At 36.6% G+C, this 24766-nt stretch overlaps 1 protein-coding gene and 1 pseudogene across 1 annotated transcript in view; both read left to right on the top strand.

The window, feature by feature from the left end:
• LRRIQ3 (leucine rich repeats and IQ motif containing 3) overlaps positions 1-24766 on the top strand; it is a 227473-nt gene that overhangs the window by 31456 nt on the left and 171251 nt on the right.
• LOC108407041 (phosphatidylinositol N-acetylglucosaminyltransferase subunit P-like) lies at positions 9975-10380 on the top strand (annotated as a pseudogene).

Here is a 24766-nt window from a genome sequence, read left to right as displayed (position 1 = left end):
CCTACATGTAGCTGTCCAGTTTTGCCAGCACCATCTGTTGAAGAGACTGTCATTTTGTCATTGTATGTCCATGGCTCCTTTATCAAATATTAATTGACCATATATGTTTGGGTTAATTTCTGGAGTCTCAAATCTGTTCCACTGGTCTGTGGCTCTGTTCTTCTGCAAGTACCAAATTGTCTTGATTACTATGGCTTTATAATAGAGCTTGAAGTTGGGGAGTGAGATTCCCCCCTACTTTATTCTTCTTTCTCAGGATTGCTTTGGCTATTCGGGGTCTTTGGTGGTTCCATATGAATTTTTGAATTATTTGTTCCAGTTCATTGAAGAATGTTGCTGGTAGTTTCATAGGGATAGCATCAAATCTGTATATTGCTTTGGGCAGGATGGCTATTTTGATGATATTAATTCTTCCTAGCCACAAGCATGGGATGTGTTTCCATCTGTTAGTGTCCCCTTTAATTTCTCTTAAGAGTGACTTGTAGTTTTTAGAGTATAAGTCTTTCACTTCTTTGGTTAGGTTTATTCCTAGGTATTTTATTTTCTTTTTTTATGCAATTATGAATGGAGTTGTTTTCCTGATTTCTCTTTCTGTTGGTTCATTGTTAGTGTGTAGGAAAGCCACAGATTTCTGTGTGTTGATTTTGTATCCTGCAACTTAGCTGTATACCGATATCAGTTCTCGTAGTTTTGGGGTGGATTCTTTAGGGTTTTTTATGTACAGTATCATGTCATCTGCAAATAGTGACAGTTTAACTTCTTCTTTACCAATCTGGATTCCTTGTATTTTTTTTGTTTTGTCTGATTGCCATGGCTAGGACCTCCAGTACTATGTTAAATAACAGTGGGGAGAGTGGGCATCCCTGCCTAGTTCCCAATCTCAGAGGAAAAGCTTTCAGCTTCTCGCTGTTCAATATAATGTTGGCTGTGGGTTTTTCATAGATGGCCTTTATTATGTTGAGGTACTTGCCCTCTATTCCCATTTAGCTGAGAGTTTTTATCATGAATGGATGTTGAACTTTGTCAAATGCTTTTTCAGCATCTATGGATATGATCATGTGGTTTTTGTCTTTCTTTTTGTTGATGTAGTGGATGATGTTGATGGACTTTCGAATGTTGTACCATCCTTGCATCCCTGGGATGAATCCCACTTGGTCATGGTATACGATCCTTTTGATGTATTTTTGAGTTCGGTTTGCTAATATTTTGTTGAGTATTTTTGCATCTACGTTCATCAGGGATATTGGTTTGTAGTTTTCTTTTTTGGTGGGGTCTTTGCCTGGTTTTGGGCTTAGGGTGAGATTAGCTTCATAGAATGAGTTTGGGAGTGTCCCCTCCTCTTCTATTTTTTGGAAAACTGTAAGGAGAATGGGTATTATGTCTTCCTTGTATGTCTGATAAAATTCTGATGTAAATCCATCTTGCCTGGGGGTTTTGTTCTTTGGTAGTTTTTTGATTACCGCTTCAATTTCATTGCTGGTAATTGGTCTGTTTAGATTTTCTGTTTCTTTCTGGGTCAGTCTTGGAAGGTTGTATTTTTCTTGGAAGTTGTCCATTTCTCCTAGGTTTCCCTGCTTTTTAGCATATAGGTTTTCATAGTATTCTCTAATAATTCTTTGTATTTCTGTGGGGTCCGTCGTGATTTTTCATTTCTCATTTCTGATACTGTTGATTTGTGTTGACTCTCTTTTCCTCTTAATAAGTCTGGCTAGATGCTTGTCTATTTTGTTTATTTTCTCGAAGAACCAGCTCTTGGTTTCATTGATTTTTGCTATTGTTTTATTCTTCTCACTTTTATTTATTTCTTCTCTGATCTTTATTATGTCCCTCCTTCTGCTGTCCTTAGGCCTCATTTGTTCTTCTTTTTCCAATTTCGATAATTGTGACATTAGACCTTGCATTTAAGATTGTTCTTCCTTTTTTATAAATGCTTGGATTGCTATATACTTTCCTCTTAAAACTGCTTTTGCTGTGTCCCACAGAATTTGGGGCTTAGTGTTGTTTTTGTCGTTTGTTTCCATATATTGCTGAATCTCCATTTTGATTTGTTCATTGATCCATTGATTACTTAAGAGCGTGTTGTTAAGCCTCCATGTGTTTGTGAGCCTTTTGTTTTCTTTGTACAATTTTTTTCTAGTTTTATGCCATTGGCGTCTGAGAAGTTGGTTGGTAGGATTTCAATCTTTTTGAATTTGCTGAGGCTCTTTTTGTGGCCTAGTATGTGGTCTATTCTGGAAAATGTTCCACATACACTTGAGATGACTGTGTATCCTGCTGCTTTTGGGTGTAGAGTTCTGTAGATGTCTGTTAGGTCCATCTGTTCTAGTGTGTTGTTCAGTGCCTCTGTGTCCTTACTTATTTTCTGTCTGGTGGATCTGTCCTTTGGAGTGAGTGGTCTGTTGAAGTCTCCTAGAATGAATGCATTGCATTCTATTTCCTCCTTTTGTTCTGTTAGTATTTGTTTCAGGTATGTTGGTGCTCCTGTATTGGTTGCATATATATTTGTAATGGTTATATCCTCTTGTTGGACTGAGCCCTTTATCATTATGTAATGTCCTTCTTTATCTTTTGTTACTTTCTTTATTTTGAGGTCTGTTTTGTCTGATACCAGAATTGCAACACCTGCTTTCTTCTCTCTGTTGTTTGCATGAAATATCTTTTTCCATCCCTTGACTTTAAGTCTGTGCATGTCTTTGGGTTTGAGGTGAGTCTCTTGTAAGCAGCATATGGATGGATCTTGCTTTTTTATCCATTCTATCACTCTGTGTCTTTTGATTTGTGCATTCAGTCCATTTACATTTAGGGTGATTATTGAAAGGTATGAACTTATTGCCATTGCAGGCTTTAAGTTTGTGGTTACCAAAGGTTCAGGGTTTGCTTCTTTACTATCTTACTGTCTAACTTAACTCGCTTATTGAGCTATTATACACGCGGTCTGATGATTGTTTATTTCTCTCTCTTCTTATTCCTCCTCCTCCCTTCTTCATATGTTGGGTGTTTTGTTCTGTGCTCTTTTTAGGAGTGCTCCCATCTAGATCATTCCCTGTAAGATGCCCTGAAGGGGTGGTTTGTGGGAGGCAAATTCCCTCAACTTTTGCTTGTCTGGGAATTGTTTAATCCCTCCTTCATATTTAAATGATGTTCGTGCTGGATACAGTAGTCTTGGTTAGAGGCCCTTCTGTTTCATTGCATTAAGTATATCATGCCATTCTCTTCTGGCCTGTAGGGTTTCTGTTGAGAAGTCTGATGATAGCCTAATGGGTTTTCCTTTGTAGGTAACCTTTTTTTTCTCTCTGGCTGCCTTTAGTACTTTGTCCTTGTCTTTGATCTTTGCCATTTTAATTATTATGTGTCTTAGTGTTGCCGTCCTTGGATCCCTTGTCATGGGAGTTCTGTGTACCTCTGTGGTCTGAGAGGCCGTTTCTTCGCCTAGTTTGGGAAGTTTTCGGCAATTATTTCTTCAAATACACTTTCTATCCCTTTTTCTCTCTCTTCTTCTTCTGGTACCCCTATAATGCGGATATTGTTCTGTTTTGATTGGTCACTCAGCTCTCTTAGAATTCTTTCATTCCTGGAGATCCTTTTATCTCTCTCTGCATCAGCTTCTCTGCGTTCCTGTTCTCTGTTTTCTAGCCCATTAATGGTCTCTTGCATCTCGTCCATTCTGTTTTGAAGTCCTTCCAGAGCTTGTTTTATTTCTGTATTCTCCTTCCTTAGTTCTTGCATATTTCTCTGCAAGTCCATCAGCATAGTTATGACTTTTGTTTTGAATTCTTTTTCAGGAAGACTGGCTAAATTTATCTCCCCAGGTTCCTTCTCAGGGGAAGATGTAGCAGATGTCGAAGCTGTCTGGGTTAGTCTTGTCTGGATCATATTTTTTTGCCTTTTCATGTTGACAGGTGCTATTGACTGTCAGCTGGGAGGGCCAGACTTTTCACTTGCTACTGGCCTTTCTTTACTGGGACAACTGCGACCCCTATTGGCTTGTGTTGGGTAATTATGTGTAGGCTGCATCTTTGTGTCTTGCCCTGCCGAAATGTAGGAATTTTCCTTTCTGCCTTTCTGTGGGCGTGTTTTGCCTTAGGCTGTTTCTCTGCTTTGGAGCGCCGGGAGGGGTAATGGACTGGGTGGGGGGGCTCTTTGGCTGTTTACCTCTGTGAGGGGTCTCAGAGCTGTTGCCCAGGGGGTTAGTGTACCCAGTTTTCCCTGTAATTTCCAGCCACTGGGCTGTGACCTGTGTTTTTTCCATCTACCTGTTAAATCCATTTCCCTTTGAGACTTTCAAAGTGCACTGGCTTTTCTTTGTCACAGGGGCATCAGCTTCAGCACCCACTCAGAGGTCTTGCTGCCCTATTTCCCTAGTTTCCAGCTCTCCATGCATGCACTGTGCGCTCTGGTTCGGGTGGCTTGGGCTGGGTGTTTAGCAGTCCTGGGCTCCCTCTCCCTCTCTCCGGGAGCTCGGGGGAGGTGTGCTGGGGTCCTGCCAGCCAGGGCTTGTATCTTACCCCTTTCACTAGGCGCTGGGCTCTCTCACGTGTCGATGTAGTCAGGCTGTTGTCCTGTGTCTTCTGGTCTCTCTTTTAGGATTAGTTGTAATTGTTGTATTTTCAAAAATATATATGTTTTTGGGAGGAGATTCCCACTGTCCTACTCACGCCGCCATGTTGGCTCTGCCTCCCAGCTTCTCACTTTTAAGTATGATGTTGCCTGTGGGTTTGTGATATATGGCTTTTATTATGTTGAGATACTTCCCGTCTATACACATTTTGTTGAGAGTTTTTATCATGAGTGGATGTTGAATTTTGTCAAATGCTTTTTCAGCACCTATGGAGATGGTTATGTGGTTTTTGACCTTCTTTTTTTTTGATGTGCTGTATGATGTTGATGGATTTTTGGATAGTGTACCTTCCTTTCATCCCTGGAATAAATCCTACTTGATCTTGTTGGATGATCTTTTTGATGTATTTTTGAATTTTGTTTACTAATATGTTGTTGTGTATTTTTGCATCTATGTTCATCATAGATATTGGTCTGTAATTTTTTTTTTTTTTGTGGTGTCTTTGCCTGGTTTTGGTATTAGGGTGATGCTGGCCCATTGAATGAGTTTGAAAGTATTCCCACCTCTTCTACTTTTTGGAAAACTTTAAGAAGAATGGGTACTAGGTCTTCACTAAATGTTTCATAACATTCAGCAGTGAAGCTATCCGGTCAAGAATTTTGTTCTTTGGTAGTTTTTTGACTAAAAATTCAATTTTGTTGCTAGCAATTGTTCTGTTCAGATTTTATGTTTCTTTCTGTGTCAGCCTTGGAAGGTTGTATTTTTCTAGAAAGTTGTCTATTTCTTCTAGGTTATCTATTTTGTTAGCATGTAATTTTTCATAGTAGTCTCCCATAATTCTTTGTATTTCTGTGTTGTCTGTAGTGATTTTTCCTTTCTCATTTCTGATTCTGTTTATGTGTATAGAGTCTCTTTTTTTCTTGATAAGTCTGGCTAGGGTTTTATCTATTTAGTTTGTTTTCTCAAAGAGTCATCTCCTGTTTTCATTTATTCTATTGTTTTAGTCTTGTCGATTTTATTTATTTCTGCTCTAATCTTTATTGTGTCCCTCCATCTACTGACTTTGAACATAATTTGTTCTCCTTTTTCTAGTTTCATTAATTGTGAGTTTAGACTGTTCATGTGGGTTGCTCTTCTTTCCTGAGGTAAGCCTGTATTGCAATACACCTCTCCCTTAGCATAGCCTTTGCTGTGTCCCACAGATTTTATTGTGTTGAATTATTGTTGTCACTTGTCTCCATATATTGCTTGATCTTTGTTTGTATTTGGTCATTGATCCATTGGTTATTTAGGAGCATGTTGTGAAGCCTCCATGTGTTTGTGGGCTTTTTTGTTTCCTTCACTTAATTTATTTCTGGTTTCATACCTTTGTCATCTGAGAAGCTGGTTTATACAATTTAAGTCTTCTTAAATTTACTGTGGCTCTTTTTGTGGCCTAGTGATCTATTCTTGAAAATGTTCCATGTGCATTTGAGAAGAATGTGTATCCTGTTCCTTTTGTGTGTAAAGTTTTGTAGATGTCTGTTAGGTCCATCTGTTCTAATGTGTTGTTCAATGTCTTTGTTTCATTGCTTATTTTCTGTCTGGTTGATCTGTCCTTCAGAGTGAGTGGAGTGTTGAAGTCTCCTAGAATGAATGCATTGTATTCTATTTCCCCCTTTTAAATCTGTTAGTATTTGTTTCACATATGTAGGTGCTCCTGTGTTGGGAGCATAGATATTTATAATGATTATATCTTCTTGTTGGTTTCACCACTTTATTATTATATAATGTCCTTCTTTGTCTCTTGTGACTGTCTTTATTTTAAAGTCTATTTTGTCTTATATAAGTACAGCAACTCCTGCTTGTTTCTCCCTATTAGTTGTATGAAATACCTTTTTCCATACCTTCACTTTTAGTCGCTGTATGTCATTGGGTTTGAAGTGTGTCTCTTGTAGGCAGCATATAATTGGGTCTTGTTTTTTTAATCCTTTCAGTGACTCTATGTCTTTTGATTGGTGCGTTCAGTCTATTTACAATTTAGGGTGATTATCAATAGGTATGTACTTATTGCTGTTGCAGACTTTAGATTCATGGTTACCAAAGGATCAAGTTTAACTTCCTTACTAAGAGTCTAACTTAACTCACTTTGTATGCTAGTACAAATACAATCTAAAGTAACTTTTTTTATTTTGATCCTTTTCTTCCTCCTCCATTCTTTATATATTAGGTATCATAGTCTGTACTCTTTTTCTATCACTTTTTATTTCCACTGGTGACAGCTATTTAAACTTCAGAACACTTCCATCTATAGCAGTCCCCCCAAAATACACAGAAGAGATGGTTTGTGGGAGGTAAATTCTCTCAGCTTTTGCTTATCTGGAAATCATGTAATCCCTCTTCCAAGTTTAAATGATAATCTTGCTGGATATTCTTGGTTTGTGGCCCTCTGCTTCATTGCATTAAATATATCATGCCACTCCCTTCTGGCCTGTAAGGTTTCTGTTGAGAAGTCTGATAATAGCCTGATGGCCTTTGCTTTGATTGTGATCCTTTTTTCTCTCTGGCTTCTTTCCATTGTTCTTTTCCTTGATCTTTGCCATTTTAATTATTATATGTCTTGCCGTTCTCCTCCTTGGGTCCCTTGTGTTGGGAGATCTGTGCACCTCCATGGTCTGAGAGATATTTCCTTCCCTAGTTTGGGGAAGTTTTCAGCAATTACCTCCTCAAAGACACTTTATATTCCTTTTTCTCTGTCTTCTTCTGGTACCCCTATAACGCGAATATTGTTCTGTTTGGAGTGGTCACACAGTTCTCTCCATGGTCTTTCATTCCCAGAGATTCCTTTTACTTTCTGTGCCTCAGCTTCTTTGTATTCCTCTTTTCTAATTTCTGTTTCACTTCTCTCCTCAAGTTTTTCTAATCTTTTAATACCCTCCATTGTGTTCCTCAATGATTGGATCTCTGTCCTAAATTCATCCCTGAGTTCCTGAATATTATTGCTTACCTCCAGGAGCATGTTTATTATTTTTATTTTGAACTCTCTTTCAGGAAGATTTATTAGTTCAGTCTCACTTGACCCTTTTTCTGTTGTTATTGAGATTTTGCTTTTAACTAGGTTCCTCAGATGTTTCATATTTGTATGTGGCACTCTCTAGTGTCTAGAAGCTCTACTTTCTGGAGCTACACAGCTCATGGAGCAATGTCGGGGTCCAGGGGAGTGATGCTTGTGCTTGGGGGCATGGAAAGAGCTATTTCCTGCTTCCTGGCTGCTATGCCTGTCTCCACTGCCAGAACCATTGGGCCAGGCACATAGGTGTAAGCTTCTATGCTTTGTGTTTGTAGCTGCTGTAGACGGGGCTTCCCTCTGGTTGGCCTGATGCCAGGGAAGGGTTTCCTAGTTTGTGAGTCAGGTGAAGGCTGGCCGGGAGGATGGCATAGTAGGCTGCATATCAGGTGCTGGAACACCTGAATAACATGAAAGTTCCCAAACTTCTGTGCAGAGTGCACCTCAACAGTTTTTTCTACCTGTCCTTTCTCCTGAGCAGTACGCTCTGTGAGATCCTTGCCCCGTTAGCAGCCCTCTCACTTTCAGGAAGCCTGTCAGTTGACTGCTTGCCCAGATCAGCCAGATATGACTCCCTGTTTTCCACAAGTGGCTGGAATCTCAGTCTCTCCAGGTATTCTGCCTGTCTTAGCTTTCCAACACCTTTGTTCACCAGAGCACCATCTAATGTAGGTTCATGCTCTCAGAGCAGATCTCCAGGGCCAGATGTTCAGTAGTTCCTGTCCTCAACTGCTTCTATGGTCTGTTTCTCTTCCACCAGTGAGATGGGGTGGGGAAAGGGCTTGTCCACCAGGTCACAGCTTTGGTACATTACTGTGTTCCGTGAGGTCTGCTCTTTTCTCCAGGTATATGCAGTCTGGAACAGCCTACTTTCCTGTTGCTCTTTCAGGATTAGTTGTATTAATTATATTTTTGTATTATATGTGGTTTTAGGAGGAAGTCTGTGTCTCACCTCTCATGCTGCCATTCTTAATCCAATCCAATTGTGTTTCATCTTGAATGAATTTTTACAGATGGTATGAAATAGGTTCATTTTTTGCACGAATATATTCAATTACACCAGACATTTGTTGAAAAGATTATTCTGCACCAGTGAATTGTCTTAATATCTTTGTCAAAAACCATTTGGCCACGAATGTAAGGATTTATTTCTTTTGTGCCTTATTTCAGTGGTCTGTATATCCATTCTTATGCCAGTGTCACACTGTCTTGATTATTGTAGTTTTGTAGTTAAACTTTGAAACAGGGAAGTGTGAATCCTCTTCCTTTTCAATTTTACTTTGGCATTCAAGGTCCCTTGAATTTACAAATGAATTTTTAGGACCATATTGTTAACTAGTATAATGATTCCTAGTGAGATAAAAGTAATTCCATTGAATTCATTAATCAGTTTGTGAGAATTGCCATCTTTATGGTAGTAAATATTCTCATTCTTGAACATCAGATGTCTCTCAGTTTAATTAAATATTCTTTAATTCTCTCAATAATGTTTTTTAGTAATCACATTTTGTACTTATTTTGGTATAATTTATTTATGTGTAGTTTATTTTGATATGAATGAAAATATTTTCTAAATTTCATTTTTGGATTGTTTATTGGTAGTATATAGAAATACAATTAATGTTTTTATTTAATCTTATTTTCTGATGGCTCAATATTTTCATTTCTTAGTTCTAGAATTTTTCTTTTTATTCAAAATATGTTTTTTTTAAGGCAACTGGATCTTTAGTTATTTCAAGTTTCCCATATTTCCATGACTCCATTGGGTAGTAGTTTATAATTTTTTCAATGTCTTGAAGGACAATTTGGGTTGTTAATGGAGGCTACAAATATTCAATAACTAAGAAATTAATTTGTGACATTGGCATGTTCAAATCATTTATATTGATTTTTTATTAATGTTGAAAGAATTGATTAGGAAACTTGATATCTAGTTGGAAGTTACAAAATACTTATAGAGATAAATGAAAATGTTATAAAATATGCCTCATGACATGAATATTGGAACAAATCAAGCATTCAAAAGCGGGGGCTAATATAGAAAAAATCAGGTACAAGACTTAAGTAAAAAATCTATATTTCAGAACAGTACTTAAAGTATGTTCTAAGTGTACATAAATGTACATATTATGTGCATTGAAAATTGATGAAGAATAGGAAATCATTTGATTAGTGATAACATGCTAAAGGATGTGTAAACATTGAACATGGCATCACATGGGCCCAAACACACATGCATGGTCATGCTGCCCAGCTCCTCCTGCCTGCTAGCAGAGCCATTCAGCCAGGCCCCGCACTACGGCCCAGCAAGGGTTACAGTGCACCTGTGCCCCGGCTGGGGCACCAGGGTTGTTTAAAGCCACAAGGAAAATGGTGGAAAGTTCACCATTGTCATTGCCAGAAAGAGCGATTTATGGCTTCATTCTTTTCTTAAGCTCCCAGTTTGGCTTCATACTGTATCTCATGTAGGCTTTTATTCCTGAACCTTGGCTAAACTCCTTACATTTAACCTATTGTCCTCAAAAATACTGGGCAGTTGCATTACCTGTCTACCTCCTCATTTCTATAATACTCAGTTATGTGCTCTTATTTGGAGTAAGCATGATGAGTACCTCTCTGCTCAACTACATTCATACAATCACAGGTAATTACACTACAAACCAACAGAAGAAGAAAAACCAAGAAGAGGCCATCCCAGCATTAAGAGATAATCCCAATTAGTGAAGTAAACCAAATGTTCTTTCTTGCAACCAGGAAACTTTACACCAAAAGCTGAATTGTATCTAGACTAACACCAAACATTTATGATAAGTTTTTTACTGTAATTTTGACTACAAGTATTTGAACTATCTCTCTTGTGTTTAATACCCGATACTGAAAATTAAAAAAATGTGAGCTGGGAAAAAAAATTAACATGATTATGCATGGGAAGAGTATAGATTAGGGAAGTTGGAAGACTTTTTATAACTACATATGATTCTTTAATAAGGACAAATATATTAACAGTTTTGTAACAATAGTTAAAAAAATTTAGGGGCATAAAAATATGAAGCAGTATTTATGTTTGGGTGTCTTAACCTGGGCCCTAAGGGAAGAATTTCATTTAGGTGTTCTAGGCACGTGGTATAATCAAAGGCTGGAACATATGTAGCCCTTTTAAGAATAATCAAAATGACAGGTTCATTTAAAGAATTAATAGAAATTTACAGGGGTAATGAAAAGCATCTTGGATGACATACTAAGGAGTTTAGACTTCTTAATGAATGTAATGACAATCTATTGAAACTGAGTAGGAAAATTAGAGTAGTTCTGTCATAGTTATTGCTCTATGAATAAATGGTATTGACAAAATTTTTTACAGGAGATTAATCCAGTATTTTGTTTGCAGATTAATGGGATTAGGAGAGAGATGAAAGGAAAGAGATCAGTCACTGCAGGCCGGAAATGATGTGATTAGGGTTGGTGCAGGCAGAGAGCAGTGGCAAAGAAGTAAGAAGACAGCATAAATTAGAAGACAGACTCTCAGTAGAAGCCACGATTGTAGGCACTTTATATATTCCATTCCTTCATTCCTTCACCAAATATCTACTGAGCAACTGTTATGTGAGAGGGTTTATTCTGGATTCAGTAATAAAACTGACAATGTTCCTGCTCCCATGGAATCCAGTGGAAAGGCACAAGAAATAAACATGTAAGCCAGAAAACAAACACACACCATTGAATGCTGATAGCATTAATTTCTAAAGAAAAGAAAATGGTAGCATAGGACAAAAGGCATAGAGATTTGGGCTGCTTTAGCTGGGATGGGTGGAGAGGAACTTCTGATAAATATTCTTCATCATATCCTTTGACGTAGAAAAGTATTACTCAAATTTCACAGAAGAGAATTAAATATAGTGAAGTTTGGGTACTTATCCAGCAGCAGACATCTAGTCCGTCATGATGATGGGATTTCAGGTCTATCTTGGTTTCCCAGTCCTACAATTAATATTGTATTACAAAGGACAAACAGAGTAGAGATTTGACAGGATTTTTTTTTTTTATTAACTGATTGAATGTGAGAGGAGAAGAATAACAAGTGAGGAAATATTCTTCTAGTATTTTGAACTTGGGGAACTGGGACAAAAAAATAACCTAGTTAACAGAAATGGTAGCATTTAAAGGGTTTTGGTAGAAAGTTAAGTATTGATATAGAGATATCAACCAGGTATTGGAAATGAAGAACTAAAATTCAAAAATTAGGTTCTAGATCTAAGATGTGAATCTAGTAATCATTTACTTGAGGTCATAGTTGAGGCCAACCTATCAGAAAATACAAGGACCAATGAAGTCTTATAGCTAAACACAAATCCTTAGGGCACAATCTCACTTTGTGGGTAGAAAGTAGTAAAACCAATAAAGATAACAGAGAATTGATCTCAGTCAGTTGGAGGAAAACAGAGACATGGCTTATTTTCACTTAGGTTAAGGGAAAAGAGTGATTAAAAAATTAAGAATGTTTTTAAAGGATCAAGGAAAATTAGAACTGATGCAAAACTATTTTAAAAGGCTTTTTGATGGTGAAGGGATTATTGTATTTTTGGAATTTCAATAACTGGAAGGGGTGGATGTGAAAGTGTAATAGGTTAATTAATATGTGATTACCAAGTATAAAAATTTTTCTGAGAAAATTTTGGGCAAAGGAAAGATATGGCTCAACTGTAGGAAAAGGATTAATGAAGATTTTTAAAAATGAGATGATACTAATTTCAATATATTTTAAGTTGAGGGAAATAAGTTTTAATTTAAAAAAGAGATTGAAAATGTCAGAAATAGAATAATTGAAGAAAAAAAGATAAACATAAGGGGACGGCATAATTGGAAGGCATCACAAATGTAGTAAGCCTTAAATAGATATAGGTACACCTAATTTTGGTAGAATTTTTGTGAATTGTAGAGATTTTAAAAATTCTATTTGAATAATAGGTTTTCAGTTTACTCAGAAATTCTTATTCATTATTTTCCCATAAGCAATATTCTTTTGGTTATTTTTTGATTATTTAAAGATTTTATTTAATATAGTAATATAAACACTATAAATGACAATCTCTGGGGATATATATTTACTTAGTAATGTTTGGAATATATATTTCAAAACATTTCATTGTGTTTATTATTGAATATAAGAACATTATAAAAACAGAAAATATTAATGAGCCTTATAATAGTTCACATTTTTTTTAGTAAGTAATATCATTCTTTTATCAGGAGAGCATGGATGCAGAAATTAAAGACTATGTTCATTCTAAAAGAAACAAATTATTAATGTGATTAAAACTTGTGTCTTATAACACAATAACTTATCCAAAAGGAACCTGTTATATTTAACTGTAACATAGAATGATATATAAACCTGTGTTTTTAGGGGTCTACTTGGGAAATATATTTTCAAGAAAAGGGGAAAACATAAGTTACTCACTGAATTGAAGTAACTAGAAATTTGAAGTGCCTTGTCATCTAAAAGCACATAATAGATTGATATATATTTTTTATCATTATACATATGTGTGTATATATATATATATATATATATATATATATATATATATATATATATAAACATTGTTAAGATGGGAGTGATCTAGACAAGGAAACAATGTTCTTAATTGGGTTTGTATATTGTCTCCATGTGTTAGAAACCCAACTAAACATGGATTTTATTTTTATCATTTATCAAATGCTCAGAGGTAGGCAGTCCTCGTGTGTAGTTTCTCAAGGAAATTATGAAGAACCAAGGTTTATTCTAGTTTCCTGCTGTGTTTGTTATGTTTAGCAAATCAGCATTTTCCCTCACAGGCAATGAGTTTCTTCATATCCAGGCATAAGGCAGGAAGAAAGGAATTGGTAGGAACAAGAAGCAAATGCCAGCTAAGTCAGTCCATTTTATATTAGAAAAACAATAGCTCCTCCAGGTGTCCCTCCTGAAAGACTTCTACCACCAGAATTAGATAACATGGCTGCCACTAGGTAGAAGGGGGTCTGGTATGATGAATATTTTTAACTGGGTACATTTACTTGTTAAACAAAACCAGTGTTCTATTAATTAAGAATAAAGGAAGATTTATTCTTGGAAGGCAGTTAATACTTTCTCTCACACAGTGAAAAATAAATAAAAAATGCAGCATAGGACTAATATTTCAGGTACAGATTTTTAGATAAAATATTTAGCATCCATTTGTTCTTAATTCCAATGTGTCAAAATAAAAATAAGTGTGTATATATAATAACCAAATATATATTTTTAAATGAATTTATGCTTGATTTAATAGAATAATATAGATTAAATAATGATTGTAAAATTTAAGATGTTTTTGCTTTCCCAAAAATAGATGAAAAAGAAAATATAGCCTATATGAAGTATAAAAAAATCATAAGATTAAGTGTCAAAAATGATATTTATAAAAATTATATATTTACATTTGTGAATGTGACATAAATTATAATTCATAAACAAGTTATATTTATGAAGTATAATGAATGAGTTCTATTCATAATTATATATGAATTAAATATGAATTATAAATGTAAATAATAAATGTAAACAAGTTATAAATTATAAATAAATTAAAAAATAAAAAAATTAAGATTTTTGTTAGTAAGATGAAATCTAAAATCCAAAATATTACAGGAAAAGTAAGATAAAGTACTAAGCAAATCTGTATTAAGTAGAAAAAAAAGACAACATTAATCTTAAACAATGTATGATTTGACACACACAGCATTAGATGGCATAAATACGATCTCTTTCAGTTGATATTAAAACAACTGTAATAAAGATAATTCATTTGAACATTAATGTACAAATGGTATCATGAAAATATGTAAACAGATATTTTTGGAAATATAAGGCTAAATGGATAGAAATATAGTAGTGGGAGAATATATTTACCTTAGTAAGTTATTTTGTTAAAAAATAAGCATATAGGATTACACTTTTGGGAAGATGGAGCAGATGTTTCTCTTGCAATGTTGAAATTCTCTGGACATTATTTGCATTATATGAGTATTATATATTATATAAAATCCTTGGATATTATATGTAAAACAAGCATAAAAAGACTGATTGGGGAATAGCAGAAGGACAATCAGAACCCAAGAAATGACACAGTGAGCTGATTCATCTTTTTTGCTGTTTTCTTTTTTCTTTATATATCCTAAAATTGAAGCTGAAGAATCCAATAATCCAGAAAGACTATTGAAAGACCAAAGAGTGCAAACAAGCAAAATACTGAAAGTACTAATGGAAATCTTCTCTCTCTATCTTGACAACCAAGAAAGGTTCAGTCTAGTAAGATGAGAAATTTTATACAGTAACTTCTCTACTCCAGGCAAAACCATTGAAAAACCTGTGGTCTAACCTTCCTCCATTCCCGCAAAGGCTGAGTAGAGAGCCTAGACGTTTATCTTTATGAAGCTCTAAGGAGGCAACCCAACACCCACTGGGATGATGTTAGAGGATGCCTCATGGAGATGTGGATTTTCACCATTGTCCAGCTCTTACAAGACCACTCCCACAGCAGTGTCAATGAAAACCCCAAGGAAGTTGAAACTCCCACCCCCAACCAGAAGTAAGGAGAGGCCCACCCCTTAGTTGGTGGTTAATGGAGGCTTGAGAGGTGAGAAACCTGAACTTCTACCTCCTCCTGGAAGTAAAAAGATAGTGACATCCTTTTCCTCTGTTGGTGCAGTATCAGAAAAAAAAACCCCAGCTAAAACAGGTATAAATAAGATTAAGAAATTTATAAAATAGTAGAAAAATATATAGGTTTCCATCAAAAGTCAGTCTATGTGAAGAACTAGGAGGATCTCAAAATGAATGAAAAGAGACAATAGATGCTAACACTAATATGATGGAATTGTTTAAATTATGCAATAAATACTTTAGCCACGATAAAAATGCTTTAATGATCAATTATAAACATGCTTGGAATATGTACAAATAGCTTCATAGGGGAATAGTAGATGTAAAAGAACCAAGTGGTAATTTGAGGACTCAAAAATATAATAACAGTATTAAATAAAAATCTCAATGGATGAACTTAACAGCACAGCGGAGGGGAAAGATGAATGAATGAGGAAAAGAGAAGAGAGAACAATAGGAAATACCCAATAGAAATATGAACAACAGAGAAAAGACAGCTATTCCATGCAAATGGAAACAAAAGAAAGCAAGGGTAGCTATACTTAGATAAAATAGACCTTGAGCCAAACACTGTAAGAAACAAAGGTCATTATATAATGATAAAGGGGTCAATCTAACAAGAGGATATAACACTTGTAAACATTAATGCACCAAAATAGTATCACCTAAATACATAAAGCAAATATTGGTGTAAAGGGAAAAGTAGACAGCAAGCAATATTAGTAGGAGACTTCCATGCCCCACTTTCAACAATAGATAGATTATTTGGACAGAAAATCAAAAGGAAACATTGCCCTTACACTAAACATTCGACCATATGGACTTAACAAATATTTACAAAACACTGCATTCAACAGCAGCAGAATACATATATATTCTTCTCAAGCACACATGGAACATTCTCCAGGATAGATCATATGTTAGGCCACAAAACAAGTCTTAATAAACTTTAAAAAGTTGAAATCAGATCAAAGATCTTTTCTGACCACAATGGTATGAAACTAGAAAATAATTACAAGAAAACTGAAAAAATTTACAGTTCTGTGGATATTAAACAATATGCCACTGAACATCCAATGGATCAAAGAAGAAATCAAAAGAGAAATAAAAAATATATTGTGACAAATGGAAGTGGAATTACAGCCTAACTTATGGGATACAGCAAAAGCAATTCTAAGAAGTTCATAGCAGTAAAAACCACTGTTAGAAAAAAGAAAGAACTGAAATGAATGACCTAACTTTACACATCCAGGACTAGAAAAAGGAACAAACTAAGTCAAAGTTACAAAAAGAAAAGGAAAAAAAAAATCAGGGTTGAATTAAATGAAATAGAGACTAAAAAGATAATAGGAAATATAAATGAAAGTAAGATTTTTAAAAAAATAAATAAAATAGACAAACCTTTAGACTTACCAAGAAGAAATGAAAAGATGATTCAAAATAAATAAAATTAGAAACAAAACATTTTGCTCTGTTAAAGACCCAGTTAAGGAAATGAAAAGTTAAGCTATAGAGTTGGGGAAACTATTTATAAATGAATAAATTAAGAATGATAATTGTAATGGTATCTGGACAGAAGTGATAGATATATCCCATTTCTAGGCACCCCCAAAACCTCCTGTTTCCCCCTCCAAAGTCTTATTCTTTCTTCACTTGCTGGCCAGATGCAAAAATATCCAGTGGAGGGCTTAGAGGCCCCAGAAAAATGGCAATGGAATAAGCCTGGGTCCTTGACTGCCTGCAGAGGGAAGACCCCTTGCTGACCTGCATTGGTCTGTGCTGTGAGGGAGAAATAAACTGTTATCGTTTCAAGTCGAAGTCACATAAAAAAAAAAGAATGATAAAAATTCGAGTAGTGTTCTAGCAAAGCACATTTAAAAGAGCCTATGTAATCAATTGCTCTTCTTGCTGCACTTACGCAAATAATAAAGCCAAGTGTTAATTATTTTCTTAACCTGGTTACTTCTAATAAAAATGAGGGTGATTTTAGAGAAAAGTATTGTTTCAATAATGCAGCCTTATCCATACTAAATCCTAATACTAGTCATTGGGACATAAACTAGATCCAAAATTCTAGCTTCTTCAAAATATCTGGCTATGATTTTCCAGATGTTTTACTTTTCTCCTATCATTTCAATTAAAGTTTTACTATTTCTAGTTCTCATATTCAACCATGCATTCTTAATCTCATAAAGTTTGTCCCTCCAGAATGGAAAATCCAACTCCAGATGTTGCTACTTAACCTAATAACACAATTTGTTCTGTCTTGACTAGAAGCCACAAAACTGCAAATAGTAATAGAAATGGAACCTGGAATAGAAGTGCCCATCTTCCAAGGCCTTCCTCAACTGACCACGGACAGAGACCTAACTGCACTCCTTACTGCGCCCCTTCTCAGCATGAAGCAGCCAGAGCGGTCATCTCCCCCTTTCCCTAGCAGCAGCAAGGGTCTCCATCTGTAGGGGGGGTGGGGGTGGGGGGGTGGGAATTGGGCCTGGGGACCGTGGGTATAGTCAGAGTAGGGTGAGGGCCTCCGGGGGGAAAAGCAGGGCAGAATATTTACAGTCAGGGCAATGTAACAATGGGCAAAGAAATCCCCATTGAAACTCTGTTAAGCATTATGCAAAGTCAAGGTCACACTAATTCTCTAGGGGAAGATACCTAAGAATATAGACATCTTCAGTGAGATTAGGCAAAGGTCGAAAGGCCAGGAGCAACTTGGCCTGGAATGTTTGAGTGTTCTGCAAGAGTATCAGCATAACCCCTGACTCCACTGTCAGCCCTGGCAATCAGACTATGACCCAGCCCGCCTTGAGGACAGGGCAGGTGATGCAAGTCCACACACCCAAGTTTTTTCATGTTCTTGAAAAATCCTCAACTGCCTATAAAACACCCTAGACAACGCACCACTACGGGCTCTCTTGTCCCCTCCTGGCATGAGCCAGGAGCTCCATTCTCTCACTTTATTTCTAAATAAAAGCCTGTACCTTGCTCTCCTAAAAAAAAAAAAAAAAAAAAAAAAATTCGGGTAGTGGAAATTTGAGTAGGGTTTTTATTCTTTGTTTTTTTTCTTCCCAAAATTTCTATAATGTAACATACCTATTATTCTAAATTTTATTTTAAATGATTTAATGGTACTTGGTTCAGGTGAAATTTTTTTTACTTGAGAATTGACAATAGCATCTTCCCAAAGGGTTTACCAAATAATCCTTAGAAATACTGTTTTAAAATACTTTCCTAGCTAGTGTGAGGAGTTTCACACAAATTCTCATCATTTCGTGTGACTATTAAAGTGAACATATACTTTCTGACCAGATAAAAAGACAAAAACTGTATGGGTTTACTGTATTTGAAATAAATTCTTGTGGGATTAGTATGATTTACATTTTTAAAGTATCCTAAGAAAGCATGTGCCTGCTTAGGAAATTACGATGGCAAAAAATCACAAATGGAATAGAAAATGATAGACTTTAGTGACCAGACACGTAGAAGAAATATAAACATGGGAATAGGAAAGAAAGAAAAAAATCAAGTAAGCACAAATATATTTATAATATAAAATAAATTAGGAATCTCTTTGTGTAATATACAGTCTGAATAGAATATAGTTTCAGAATTTGTTTTTTAAACTAGTCTTCCTGTTAAAACATAAAGTAATCTTCCATATCAGACATATTACAACAGTCCTTACTATGCTTCTGAAATGCCTCATTATGCTTTATACTGGGGTTAGCAATAGCCCCATTTTCATTTCAGGGTAAAAACTGCGATGGTAAAGCATAGATATTTCAATATTTTACCTTCTGTTTTGGTGATTGTTGATAGTGTTGCCTAAGAATATATTGTTCTTTGCCAAGCTTCTGCTATAACCCTTTAATTCCTTTTATTTAGTTGAAAATAGTACTAATTGTATTTTATAGGTAATTTATTGATATCATACTTTCACATTATGTTAGTTTCACATTATGTTAGGAAAGATTGCTTAGCAAATTGTTTTAGACTAATTTTTGGACTATCAATTAAGATAAGGTATATAGAAGTCCTTTGTAAACTAAACCACTATTTCAAATATTACTATAAAATGGTTGATAGATAACATTGTTTAAATGTTTGAAATACTTGAGCCACTGTTGCAAGTGATTTACAAGTTTTCCTTCACAACAACCTAGAGGTAGTACCATTGTTCCCACCCAGCTAGCAAGTGATAGAAGTAGGATTTAAATGCAGGCAGTTTTTCTCCAGAGCTATCACTCCTCTAGTGGAGGAAATGCATTACTGTACTTTAGAAAGAGGTTTTGTCCATTTGTTCTCAGATATCAAATGGTTTATGGCATCTGTACAAATTTGCAGTGATATCTGTATTGACATTTTATAAGATAATTGTTTTAGGACATCAGAAAGCTTGAGTATTGTCCAGAGGCTACTCATTCTCTGGCTAGGACAGGAACCCTGCCCACAGTGGATGATTATTCTGTTAATCTCTTTAAAGAGAAGGAATTATTCATGCCTTAGTGGGAAGCAGAACTCTTTGTCATAAACTTCAGTGGTTTAAAACTTCAGCTTAAGGTCCTGTGCTGATGAGAACTGTGGTGCCTGATCAGGACCACTTAAGCCTAGCAATCTAAATTCCCTTCTGTACTCTCCTCACTTCTTATGTATGCACTCAGCCTCCCTGTTCTCAAACTACTGTAGGGGAGGGAAAATAATTTTCTCTCTACCTGTCCAAGTTCTTGGCTGAGACCCTTTTAGTAAAAGCAGAATAAGAGAAAAACAAATGGAAGTTTATTAACATGTATGTCTCATATATACATAGGAGATAGCTAGGGAAAAATGAGTAACACCCTGAAGTGATTTAGAAATCATGCTTAAATACCATCTTGATAGGGAAAGGGGAGGGAGGATGTAGGTCTCTTAGGAAGGACTAAATGGTCTTTAGGAAAGATATGTGTCCTTAGAAGAAGAAAATTTGTGACAAAGTTCTTTTGGATGTGGTGTCATTTCCTCATCTCCTTTCCTTCTAATCTCTTCTACTGTGCTAACAGTCCTACTTCCCTCATTGATGAAACTCCTGGGGAGGGGATTAGTGAAAACTGAATACCTTTCAGGGGATCTGTGTCTTGCCAATGGGTTTCAGCCCTGAGCAAGTTCACTATGGATTCACTGTGACGAAAAAAAATGACAGTAAAATGTTCTTGGTGTGAAAGGGTAATACCCAACTTTATTTCCATGGTGACAGGTCATTCACTAGAATCCTGTCCACTCAGAGCAAGTCTGCATACAGCAAGCCATTCTCCACCTCTGGGCCTGTCTGTCCCTGCAGCCATCTCAGTTTCTCTCCTTGGCACTGCCACCTCTCTGGTTTCATCTCCACTCTTCTGAAGCCTTACAGCCATGCCACCATGTCTCCCAGAGCACTGGGCAGAACTCTTTATATAGAGTCAATAACAACATATTGCCCACACATATTTAGTGAGGTAGTCAACCAGGGCCAGGTAAGAATCCTGGCTACAGGAGCCTTCACTTTATCCACACTCCACCCCTCCAGGATTCTCGCCTCACAATCTCTGCGGCCTCAGTGCTCTGCAATGGTCCCTGTGCAAGGAAGCTGGAACATTGTAAATGAACCATAGGTGGGCCTTACAATACTCACCTTCTCCAGCCTCTCCAGCAAAAAGTCTTGCAGGCACATAGGCCAATCTTATTGCTTTGTCCTCAGCAGCCGGAATTGCTGCTCCAGTCTCAGTTGCTGCCACAGCTCCAGTCATTCAATTTCTTTCTGTCTGCTCCTGCCTTTTTAAACCAACCCACATCTGGGTCCTCGTGACCTTCACGCGGCCCTTTAAATTCTTCCTTTGAGAAGTATTTCCTTTTGTGCTTGAGCCTGAGGATAGAAGCAGAGCATGGAGTGCTCGACAGCAGGAGGGGGCTGCACCTCTCCTGAAAGACCCCGTGGTTGCCAAGTCCTTTGGCTTTCCACCAGCTTTCAACCAGGTGGGGTTCCAACCGAGGAGAGACTGATGCCTCCGGCACCAGCAAGGCCCTCCACCCCCACCTGTTTGTCAAACTTCCACCCCTTCATTTCTGGGGCTGACGGCTCCACTACATCCTTCCCTTTCCCCATGGCACCTGGCAGCTTGCACTCCCTTACTGCTTCTTCTCATGCCACTCCTTCTCAGGCCACTGCTCCTTCTCGTGCTGCTGCTTCCTCTTGGGCTATCATGACCTCCTTTACTATTTCTAGAGCACTTCACAGTGATGCCATTTCAGTCAGCAAAAAATTTTCTTTCTCTTGAGGTGGGCCCCAGTTCTCCACCCCTTCACAGTACCACATGTCTACAGGGGGACACTTGAATGTCTCCCTGTCCATAGGTGCAGCCCGTTGAAACACTCCTTCCATGAGGGCAGACTTTTCTTTTCCTTGGTCAACAATGAACCCTGCCTGCTATCCCCAATTTTCTTGCCAATGTGTTTCAGCCCCAGGCAAGTTCACTATAGATTCATTGTGACCAAAGAAATGACAGTAGAACATTCTTGGGGTGAAAGGAGTATACCCAACTTTATTTCCATGTTGGCAGGTCTATCACTAGAATCCTGTCCACTCGGAGTGAGCCTGCATGGGGCAAGCTGGTCTGTCTCTCGGCCTCTCTGCTCCTGCAGCAATCTCAGACTCTGTCCTTGGCACTGCCATCACTCCAGTCTCATCTCTGCTCTCCTGCAGCCTTGCAGCCATGCCACTGTGTCTCCTTTTTATATAGAGTCAATAGCAATGTATTGCCCACACATGTGCAGTGAGCTAGCCGACCAGGGCCAGGTGAGAATCCTGGCCACAGGAACCTATCCACAATCTGTCTTTAGGCATATAAGGGAAGTTCAGAGAATGCCTCTCCCCACACTTGCTGTTTTTCAAATGCCTCCTACTCAAAATAATCAGTATACCAAAGGAGCATATTTTGGGGAGGCATGACTTAAAGTTTTACAGTCATATTTTGAGATGGTGTAACTCTGGGAGGAAAATCCCGGGGCAAAATACTCTGAAACTGAAATCAGTCAAAAGGAGAAATAAAGTTTAAGAAACCCATTTATTTCTTACAAGCTGTCATCCCATCTCTCTCTTGACCAGGCTGCATGCAGCAGCAGAGCTCCACCCAAACTCTCTGGTCTAGATAAACCCTGGCCCTTGTAATTACCTATTGATATGTAGATTGAGTACTTCTCTCCACCCCTTGGAAACACCTATTGATATGTAGATCAAGCCAGGGAGAGATTATAAAACTATAATTTTACCCACAGATGGCATATTTTGTTACCATCAACACACACACACACACAACCCATGAGCCCAGATGCAATGAACAAAAAAACATAAAGATTAGAGGAAATCACATCTATACTAGAAACCAGTAAAGGATAACATTTAAACAAAAGATTATTTCATTGAGGTGCTTCTAGATAGAGATATAGTATATATTTATAGATGTGTAGATAGAGTGAAGATTTTTTAGATATAATTAAGATGAGACTAAATCAAAGAAAAACCTAAATCAAAGTCAGCCTGACTTTAAGCTATTCTTCCTGATATATATAACAAAGTGACAGGAACTAGAGATTCTGCAAATTCCCCTATCTTTCAAGGGTAATAGTAGAGCCAGTGACAGGTAGGAGCCATTGCTACAGATCACAGGATAAGTTTCATGGAGAGCCTTAGTGCAGGCAGAGTTACAATAAATATTAAACTGGTATATGGCAGGACTCATCTGTGATAGAGCAGTCAGGAGCTTCAGAAAGGACCTTAGTCTCAGCCACAAAGCTGGAGTAGTTGACAAGCTAATAGAAAACTATGTGAGAAAGCTGGCCTTTGATAGAAGAGCTTCACCAAACTGAGAAGAAATACATGAAAATGATGAGAAAAAATGTAAGACAGAGATGAATTCCAGGTTACTTAAAATATATGAATAGAAAAGTAGAAGAAATAAGGCAAATTAAGGAGAAGCAATAATCAAATAAATAATGAAAACATTATGAATCTGAGTACAGGGAAAAATCTATGAAAGGACTACATATATTTTCTTTAAAAACTGAAGTTCAGCTCTCTAGTCACAGAAAAAAGAAAGCAAAAGCATTTATACTAATGAGTTTTTTTTTATATAAGAAATCATTAGGCAAGTAAAGGTGTTGGTGAGTGTATAGAGCATGTGAGGCAGAGTGAAAGCATTTGCAAAGGCATGAGGTAAATCTGGAGCTTGGCACAGTCAAGTGACAAGTGATTTATTGTTTTTAGAGTTTAGAGGGCATGTTTGGGTGTGTCAAATGAACTGGAGACAAAAACAGGATTAATATAGCAAAGGGTGTTATGTGTAATACTAAGGAGACAGGACTTTATCTTTTAAGATCTCGGCAAAGTATTTAAAGATCTTACATGACCTGGTTTTCATTCTAGAAAAATCATCCAATAGTCTGTAATTTTGCAGTGGAGGGAAATTGGAGTGGGAATTTGGAGTGGAGGGAAATTAAGTATCTGTTGCAAAATCTGGGCCCTAATTTATAAGGGCTGATGATAAGTTGGTAGACTGTATAGATGATAGGGAACAGATTGAAGATATTTGTATTTGATAGGATTTAGTGATATACTGGATGGAAAGAGGAAGAGAGAAAGAGGAAGGTGGGTTTATTACCTAGTATGTAAAGTGGAGAATAGTTTTGTTGGTAATATATGTAATGCAGTATGAGGTGTGGATTGTTGATGTTTTCAAATGTGGAAATTATTTCAGTTTTTGACATGTTAGTAGAGAAATGGAACTGGAAGTTCATTTTATAGGTTTGTAATTTAAGAGAGAATTCCTTATTGGAGATACAGCTACCTGCATAAAAAGCATATGTGAGATAGTAAAATGTAGCAAGGAAGGTGATCATTCAAGGAGAATCAGCAAAAAGAGGTGAAAAAGGAATAAAGCCTAAATTGTACTAATATTTAAATAGTTTGTAGAAGAAGAGGAACCTGTATAACAGACTGAGAAATAAAAATTAAAAAGATAGAAAAACTAGAGTATGATGTTACTGCCGCAAGTAATAGTTGAGTTATAAAAACCAATTGACATTGTCAAATCAAGCTTGGAGACAAAATATGATAATGTGTAAGTAGCTGTTACTTAGTTTTTTAATAGTCAACTGATAATTGAATGCCAGTTACAGACCTGATAGCTTATTTAGTCCTAGAGTTATAGGATAAAGAAACAATTGTTAAACTTGGTGAACTTATTTGTAGTAGGGAAGACAGACCAATAATAACATTATAGCACAGGTTTATCAAATAAAAACACAAATCAGGATTTAGTAAGGAGAGACTTTATTCAAAAAGGTTATTATAAGGGAGGGAAAAGGACTATTGCAATAGGCAAAGGGAATTATTGCAGTAGGGAGAATGCTCTGTACATGAAAATTTTCAGATATCTTAAAGGTGAGGAGGCCATGGCAGTTCAGCTGA

This window comes from Manis javanica, chromosome 4, assembly GCF_040802235.1.
Source record: "Manis javanica isolate MJ-LG chromosome 4, MJ_LKY, whole genome shotgun sequence".
In the NCBI taxonomy this organism is placed as follows: domain Eukaryota; kingdom Metazoa; phylum Chordata; class Mammalia; order Pholidota; family Manidae; genus Manis; species Manis javanica.
Note: the sequence above shows the minus strand (reverse complement) of the source record. Positions and strands in the feature narration are given on the sequence as shown.